Source organism: Urtica dioica, chromosome 7 (genome assembly GCF_054948205.1).
Source record: "Urtica dioica subsp. dioica isolate 48M chromosome 7, U.dioica_male_clone48M_v1_H2, whole genome shotgun sequence".
Lineage (NCBI taxonomy): Eukaryota > Viridiplantae > Streptophyta > Magnoliopsida > Rosales > Urticaceae > Urtica > Urtica dioica.
Genome location: NC_142762.1, coordinates 29,941,703 through 29,948,322, shown reverse-complemented (window position 1 = coordinate 29,948,322; position 6,620 = coordinate 29,941,703).

Sequence of the window (6,620 nt, the reverse complement as noted above, 5' to 3'; positions counted from 1 at the left end):
TTGGTCGTCCACCCCTCCTCAACGGTGGAAACTACCCGTATTGGAAAGCTCGGATGAGAGCCTTCTTGAAAGCACTCGATGAGAAAAGCTTGAAAAGCCATCCGCACTTGCTGCAAGCACCCCACCACCCCGATGATGCCAAAAAGACTATGCTAAAACCCGAAGTTGATTGGTATGCGAATGAAGATAAACTGGAAAACGGTAACTCTAAAGCTCTTAATGTTATCATGGCTAGCATCGATTCCAACACATTTAAGCTGATTTCCACATGTGAAGTGGCCAAAGACGCCTGGAATATCCTTCAAGTCACTCCTGAAGGAATTGATACGATACGAGTATCTCGTCTCCAGCTTTTGACTACTAAATTTGAGAGCTTAAGAATGATGGAAGATTAAACAATTAGTGAATTCAATTCTAGACTTTGTGACTCGTCTAATGAATCGTTGGCCATCGGTGAAAAAATGTCTAAGAAAAAAACTTGTTAGGAAAGTTCTATGGCCACTTCTGAAGCGGTTCATTGTTGCGATAGTTCCTTACACAAGTGCACGTAGTCGCCCAAGTAATATAGTGTACACGAGGTACGAGTATCAAATCTCACAAGGACTAAACTTAAATAATAATTAAATTACCTAGAAGGAATTGAACTCAAAAGATTGGAGAAGAAAATGTTGTCACAACTTTAAGCACGAAAAATAAACAAAAGAACAAAAGTGGCTTTACCGTTATGCGTAGGTAAGAACTTTGGCTTCACAAGTTTATTTGATGGTTTGGATTCATAAAAATAACGCACGATTTAAACATTCATACTTTGCTAGTCACGTTCACAATAATGATATCACTAATAAATCTCTTTTAAGCATCTAGCAACCTAAACATATGCTAGAATTTTATCTCTCGATCTCAACTCATAAAGAAAAGCAAGCATTAAGCTCATGAACGCATAAACGACTCAGTAACAACCTAGTTATATCTAGCCTAGGATGCATTACAATAATTCAATTCAGGTACACAACCAACCTAATCCTTCTCAAGCATCAAGTCACTATAAAATTCATGAACAAGGTAGCTAATCACATTCAAGTGTTAAGAATAGAATTGAATTAAGCCAAGAAAAATAGAATGAATAAATACTTCAATAAAGTAAAATTTAATCTATGACCATGTTCAAGACTCGCTACACCATAGCCCTTAAGGAGATTAGTCCACGTGGTAAAGGAGAAACAATGAAGAAGAAGAAAAACTAGAATTCATTAAATCAAATCCCATAATAATAATCATAAACAAAAACAACAGTAATTCAAGATATTAAGAGAGAAGATAAAAACTGTAATTGTCAATGGTGGCGAAGACGAGGATGAACGGCTCTCCAAATTCTCTATATCTCCCAAGCCAAAATTAAATCTAAGGAAAAATTAAAAAACGAGAAAAAGGCTAAGATGTGTTTTATGAGACTCTAGGTCTGATTACATACGTTTCCTGCAAATTTTCAGAGTGATATGGGGCATTAAAACTGATCCGATGGATTAAAACGATTAAAAAAAATTGTTAATTTCGATTTATGCGGGACAAACCATCGCGGCGCGCAGAATTAGGTTTGTCGTGCGCAGAAGGTAGATCGCAAAGTGCTTTGAAGACTTTGAGGAGTGCGTGTTCCATGCATGATGCTCAGAGATGATGGAGACAATTTGCGCAAACTGCGCGGCACGCAGTATATCTTTCAGCAACCTCGCTGAGCGTGCGTGTTGCTCGAAGACCTACGAAAAAAACCGCGCGGCGCGTGCTTTCAGAAAACTTCACCACTTTTTTTTCTCTTGCCCCATTTTGACTTTCAATTGCTTCGTCTTGTTGAAAAATGAAGGGTAAACATAGATAATTTTCAGTGGATCCACTCATCACAATTAAGTTGAATTCTTGAGTAGAAAATAAATTCATTTGAACCGAGAGATTCTCAGTGTCAACTTTTTAGCGGCGTCAGTTGACATTAAGCTAAACTTGAAAAAGGTTTGTGAACTTTTGAGTCCAAGTGCGTTAGCTCAAGCTTTGTTCATTTGAATCCATGAGGTCACTGTCACAAGTAATATCGAGTAGGATTAGTTAAACTAGAAGCTAAGTAAAAACAAGAACGAGACAAGTTTTATGAAAATTGTCTAAAGGATATTGTTGTCTTTTTGGACATAAGATGAAATTAATGTCAATAAATTTTTCGACATAGTCATATGATGAAAAATATCACTCGGCCATGATGAGATTTTTGGGCCTTGTGGATTAATTTCATTTCATGGAATTTTACTTGAAAATTCTTAATGGGCTTTTCTTATGTTGTCATGAACAAATGAAGAAACATCTAGAAGCTCCTTCTAGAAGCACCTTGGCCGTCCAAACAAGAGAGAAAAGGGAGATTATTTTGTGCATTGATGTATGAAGATACTTGCCAAAAGAAAAAGAGGAAACAAATTTCCTCTATAAGGAAATTGGTATGGGCGGCCAACTATAGGCAAGGGGGGAGCAAAACAAAATAGGAAACAAACCCAAGGCTTCTAGAAGCCATGTTGGCCGTGTGACTTAAAGAGAAGGAGGGCAAATTTTGCTCATGAATATATGATATTCTATAGAAGAGGAAACTACCTTGTTGAAGGTAATTCCTCTCCTATAAATAGGGCACTCATTCTCATTGTTTTTTCATCCCAAAGTTTTAGAGATTGAGAGCTTCTCTCTCTAGAATTGGCCGCTCATCTCCCTCTCTCTCTAGTTCTTTTCGTTTTTGTTTTGGCAGCTAGGTCCACATTTGACCTAGTGTTTTAGCTCTTCGACTTTAAGACTTGTTCTTGAGTCGTCGTGTTTAAAAGTGCCCACACACTTATTCCTTCTTACCTCGAGTTATTTATGTGATAGAAACTTTCGTGGTTACTCGAGTTCCCGAAGAACGAAGAAAGAAGAGCTTAGTGGGGAGACGAGCGATTCAACCTTTCCAAAAGCTTCTAAACGATCAAGCTTCGATAAAGGCTAATAAACAAGTAATGCTCTTTAATAGTTTTTAATAATAACATGTGCTTGCTCTTTGTCTAGGTAAGTAAAATCGTTTTACTTGTTTAAAATAAATTTTTTATTTTCCGTCGTTTGCTCGAAGCGTTAAATCTTTTCTTAATCGTAGATCAATTCCAACAGTAGATTTGGTAGCTAGCGGGGGAGGCATTGAGTATAAATCCTTACTGTACCATGTTTTCATAGTAAATCACTTTCCACTGGGCAAAGGCCCTCCAGACGTAGGCACAACTCGTCGAACTGGATTACCAACTCTAGTGTCTATTTATAATTTTTGCAATTTATATTTTGATTCTTTCTGCTCTCTAAATTTCTGCAACTGTTGTATTATCTGTTACAATATATTATAAGACAGTTACACAGAATCAGTAATTTCACTTAGTTTTTCTGCTTTTATTTTTTTATTGAACATATGTCTCCCACTTCATAAACATTATCATACTTTCTACCAAAAAAATAATAATAATTAGTAATATTTGTAAAATAAATTTATTTCCCCCATAAAGTTTTATATATAAGAAAAAGGTGGTTGTATAAGGACCCATCCCAATTTTCATTAGGGAACTAATAAGATTGTCGTGGAATTTGAGTCTAACTCCGCTATAAGATTGGGTTCCCCACATCAATTTTTTTTTAAATAGCAGAAGATACTCATAGAGGTATCGAAGTAAAGTGAGATAGATACATTCGCCTATAAAAGAGATACTCCTAAGGTATCACTAGCTGAAGAAGACCATGACCAATCTACTGTTGGCATTGGTGCCCACAAGAAGAGTAGTAGGCATTAATTATATACATTTGATGTACTAAAGTCTCACGAAGAATCTTGCTTGTAAATGCTAAATCATTAATAAAATTTGAAACGTTCATTCATTCTTCCTTGTCTGTTTGAAGCTTTATGATAATCTATTGTCTTTAGTCGTTAAACAAATCTAACAGCATATGAAGAGACAAATGTAGATTTGCATGAACAAACTCTTCATGGTTTGCTTAAAACTGCATATTCACAATCTAAGGATCAAAGGACTATTGATCTCAGTACGATTGTTAGGAGAATCTATGATGTCTGGTTATGGGACATTGAGAGTTGGAGACTCTATATCTCTTCTAGGTATCTTCTTAAGGTACTGAATTGACCAGTGCACTTCTAGAAACAGAATAAGAACAAACTATTTAACCTCTTATGTCTCGAAGTCACTACGTATGAATTGCATCATGCTTACCTTAATCCTGAAATGAGACATATCATTTCATAGCTTACGTATTCTCATTGAAGAAAGTCAGTGTTCGGATTCACTATGTGATTCTGAACAAGGACCTATTGGTGACGTACTAAGTTATGAAGATGTCATGGGTAACTTTGTAAAGATCTCATAGATATGGAATTCATGTACAAGATTGCTGAAATGCAATGTATATCACCTCATGCTTTGTTCCTTGGAATGTGAATAAATGAACTGGCCAGTATCCAAATTGAGTCATGACTCTTTTGGATGAATCAATGTGACTTGTTAGCTCCTCGTCAATACATTGTTTCTAACTTATTCACAAGCGACAAATGAGTTGGAAATAACAACTAGAAGGGTAAAATGGTAATTTTGTAAATCCCATGTAGTTGATGATATTCATGAAGGGTTAACATAGATAATATTCAATGGTTCCACTCATTACAAATAAGTAGAATTCTTGAGTAGAAAATATATTCAGTTGAAACGAGATTTCAGTGTCAACTCTTTAGTGGAGTCAATTGACATTAAGCTAGAACTTGGAAAAGGTTTGTGAACTTTTGAGTCCAAGTATGCTAGCTCAAGCTTTGTTCATTTGGATCCATGAGGTCACTACCATAAGTCATTAGAGTAGGATTAGTTAAACAAGAAAACTAAGTCAAAACAAGTTCAAATGTTGAACTAGACAAGTTTTACGAAAATTGTCTAAAGGGTAATTTTGTCCTTTTGGACATAGGATGGTATGAATGTCAATAAATAAGTTTTTTGACCTTGTAATATGATGACAATGAGATGAAGTCACACAGCCATATTAATGTAATTGAGCCTTGAGGATTGAATTTCATTTAATGGAATTTTATGTGAAAATTCTTAATGAGTTTTTCTTATGTTGTCATGAACAAATAAAGAAACATCTAGAAGCATGTTCTAGAAGCCATACAAACCATCCAACCAAGAGAGAAAGGAGAAATTATTTTGTGCATTGATGTATGAAGATACTTGCCAAAAGAAAAAGAGCAAACAAATTTGCTCTACATGGAAAGCAAGTGGGCGGCCAAGGCTAGGAGAAAGCAAATGAGGAAACAAATCCAAGTGCCATAAAGGCACATGTTGGACGTACATGGGGTAGGGAAGAGGAAATAAGATTTGCTCATGAATATGTGATATTCAATAGAAAAAGAGGAAACTATCTTTTCAAGGTAATCATCCTCCTATAACTACCCCATCTCATTAACAATTCACAACACTCAATTTTAGAGATTGAGAGCTTCTCTCTAGAACTTGTAGCCGCCCACTCCCTCTCTCTCTATCTCTTCTTGTCCTTTTTGTTTTGGAACCTAGGTCTTCATTAGACTTAGCATTTTGTTTTAGCTCTTTGGCTCAACGACTTGTTCTTGAGTCATAGTCTTTAAAAGTGCCCACACACTAAATCCTAACCATTCTCAAATGACCCTAGTGTTAGAAACTTTCGTGGTTACTCACAGGTTCAAGAAGACTAGTGGAAGAGGTGAGCTGAGTGGGGAGTCGAGAGTTTCAACCTTCCTAAGGCATCTCAACATTCAAGCTCGATTCAATGTTGGTACCGAGTAAAAACTAAATGTAGTTTTTTAATTTTAAATTATATGTACATGCACTTTTTCTAGGTTGTAAAAACGTTTTGCGAGTTTTTAAAGAAATTTTATATATTCCGCCGCTTGCTAAATTTTTTTAATACTAGATCTATTCCAACAAATGGTATCAGAGCTATGATCAAAGTATTAGCATGTGCATACAATTTGAAATATAAGTTTGAAAATCGTTTTCTTGAATTTACTCGAGTTATGGTTTTGCTAGAATTGTTATTTTAGATTTTTTTTTAATTTATTGCTCTTGTCTTTAAATTAAAAAGCATGTTGATTTTCTACTCTTGGATGATATTAAAACACATTAGAATCAGTTATAAGAGTTTTTAATTTTTTCATAATCAAAATCACGTTTTGATAAGTTTGAGAAATTTCGGGAATTTTATGACAATTAATATTGTCTTGCTTGCTTTGCTTATTTACTCGCTCGTTTTATTTTTGTTGTTACTTTCTTTTGTGCTATACTATTACCATGTTAATAAGACACATCTAAAAGACTTAACAAATCAATAAAACGTTCCGTTACACTTAAATCTTTTGCACTTAAGTCCCAACCGAATTTCTATCCATATTTCATTGAGTTTAAGAATACCTACTGTAAAAGGGACGTATCTCTCTGCTCGGAACTTGGATTTGAATGGTTCTTGAACCAAATTAAAGATCTGTGAGTCTACTTTCCAAAATAATTGTAATTAGCTCAATTGGACATCGGAGTCGTCGTTTACGGCAA